Below are 2,712 nucleotides of genomic sequence, written 5' to 3' on the forward strand. Positions count from 1 at the left end.
AAAGCTAATTGCATCAGAGAAGTATTAGCTTGTGTTGTATTTGAAGCTACCCTGGCCTTATGACTCCCAAGTGGCACAGCGGTCTACGCACTGTATCTCAGTGCTAGAGGCGTCACTACAGACACCCTGGCTCGAATCCAGACTGTATCACAACCGGGCCATGATTGGGAGTCCCATAGGGCAGTGCACAATTGGCCTAGCGTCTTCCGAGTTTGGCTGGTGTAGGCCGTCATTGTAAATAATTTATTGTTCATTTTCTTGCCTAGTTAAATAAAATGTAAAAATATGGCCATGGTTTGTTTTCATTTGGCCTATTAGCATAGCTCTGTTCTGCCCTGCCTTGCTCCCTTGTGGAGCTCAAAAGTTACTGTTTCTTACTGTTGTAACTCAAATTTGTGATTTTGTCAATGCAATATACAATTTTTACTGTATATTACTGGATGAAAACAAAGCAAGAAAACATAGGCCAATATGGAATAGTCGTCTATTTTATTGCAGTAATGGTGGTGGTTGGTTGAACAAGTTTAACTAGAGGAAAAAAGACTGAATATGCATAACCCGTATTTAATATTCATGCCGTGATTGAACAACAACTACTATCATGGAAGGTCACCTGTCAGGTCAGTCAGTCACTAATTGCTGCAGATGTGCTCAATATCGCTTGAGCATATGATACTCCCCAAAGCATGGTGAAATACATAGAGGTGTATCACAAGCTAAATGCATGTATTTTGACAACTTCCTCTGCTTTCTTCTCCTGGTGCCAGACATGCAAACTTTGCAGTGTGTCATGACCCCTCCTCTGCATTGCAGTGGCGGTTCCTCCTGCAGGCAGAGGAGGGTCGTTAGTGATTGGCGCCACCTGGGCTCAGTGTATTTAAACTGCTTCAATAATCACTTCTCTCTGCTCCTCCAGGTATGATCCTGTTTTGTTTGTTTCTTTGTAGTTTTGCATAGTTTTCACTCAGTCATTCACACACAGATTCACGCATCCATGCACTTTACATACACCTTACATTATGATACTTCCACACCTCATTCCTTTTTCTTAGTTTAAAGTTAATAGTTTGGTTTATAATAAAATACATTTTTAATTGGCCTATACCTGTTCTTCGTGTCCCCTCATTTTTGTCACAGGTTATGAGCCGGCCCGTGACAAGTGCCTCCGTGTGCGACTACCTTGAGCAGCAGTTTGAGGGACTTTGCAGGGAAAATGCCGTGCAGTGAGGCTTAGGGGATTGTCCGCAGCATGACGACCCCCAGTGGATGGGCGTCGATGTGTGTGGTGCTCCTCCAGCAGCTCTCTCATGAGGTTCTCTCTGTACTTTTGGTAGGTAATTACTTTATCTATGAGGGAGTGAGGAGGATGAGAGAAGGGAGAGGATGATGAGGCAGTGGGTAGGTGCGTGAAATATTGTCACTATAATTGCATAATGGAACTGTATGTGAACTGTATTTCCAATTACAAAAAATACCTTGTTCAGTAATCATCTCACCTGTTAGTCTGGTTTGATTTTTCTCTCTCCCGTCAGTTGGTCCACCTTCCCTGTGGAAGACATGGTTGCTGTATGGACAGTGGAGAGGACATGGACGTCTCGTTTGTCATGCCACTTTACTGCCAGCTGTTGACCGTTCTCCTTGAACTCCACCTCCCCTCTCTTCATCTTCCTGCATCCGAATGCCGGCATCCCCCTCCTGTTCGACTTGACTGTGCTACAGGCCCCTGTGCTGTTGGAGAGCAGATGCTGGAATACTGGGAATGCTGTACCAATTGTCCACATACAAAGTGTGTCCCTTGCTGATGTAACCAACTTTACATAGCCCCTCAGAAGAAAGGCACACGGACACCCGCACTCCAGGTTGACTAGGTTTTTAGTAAGTAAAAGATATCAAACAGTGATGACAGGCATTGACAGGACGGTCACAGCCACACGTTCACTGGTTAGGTATCACACAAGATACATTTTAGATAGGAGCAACAGTAGCGATACATACCCTCAATGTGAACTGATATTAATCCTTTAATACAGAGCACAAGTACAACCCTTTTATATAAACCTTTTAAGGGAGTAATAAAATAAACATTCACTTAATATTTTAATAAGCCACCTGCTAGCAAATCACCTGCTGGCAATAGCTAGCGTGACATTGTAGTGCAGTGACCAACGGTGCTAGTTAGCTCATCATTAACATGGCTAGCTAAGCCAGTAAAAACTTGGTTAACTTGCTGAAATAGGTCTTCAATACATTAACGGCAAATTAAATATATACATAGCCATATTCGCTATTGACTTCAGGATATACTGTATGAACCAGTTTTCCAAAAACACTATTATGTTGTACAGTTTTAAACAGTTTTTATATACAGAGGAAGGAGACAAGAACCTACTCTCAGAATATCTCTCTGACTGAGGAGCAGGCAGACCAACTTCCCAAATAGGGGAGAAGCACTCAAACCCCACTAGTTGTTCTTTCAAATAAAATAATACAAAAATGGTAAGTCAGAAGACCTCTCATATTACCAACCTTACTACAATGGCAGCAAATATTTTTATAAATTCAGAACCACAAAATGCAAGTTATCTGTTTTTATATCACCCCTTTTTCTGTAGTGAATGGTTTCACCTACTAATCGTTCTATGAAGTCTACATTGCGCGCGAGGTCGATGGAAACTATACATTTTCACTTTGTTACGGTCACCACTGCAGTAT

At 42.2% G+C, this 2,712-nt stretch overlaps 1 long non-coding RNA gene across 1 annotated transcript; it reads right to left on the bottom strand.

Moving 5' to 3' along the window:
• Positions 1 to 472: 472 nt before the first annotated feature.
• On the bottom strand, positions 473 to 2,399 carry LOC129821913 (uncharacterized). The gene is made up of 3 exons (XR_008754426.1): positions 1,497 to 2,399; positions 1,106 to 1,347; positions 473 to 825 (listed from the first exon to the last, which is right to left on the bottom strand). It is a non-coding gene; the product is annotated as an uncharacterized LOC129821913 (long non-coding RNA).
• Between the last annotated feature and the right edge of the window lie 313 nt (positions 2,400 to 2,712).

Source organism: Salvelinus fontinalis, chromosome 24, assembly GCF_029448725.1.
Source record: "Salvelinus fontinalis isolate EN_2023a chromosome 24, ASM2944872v1, whole genome shotgun sequence".
In the NCBI taxonomy this organism is placed as follows: domain Eukaryota; kingdom Metazoa; phylum Chordata; class Actinopteri; order Salmoniformes; family Salmonidae; genus Salvelinus; species Salvelinus fontinalis.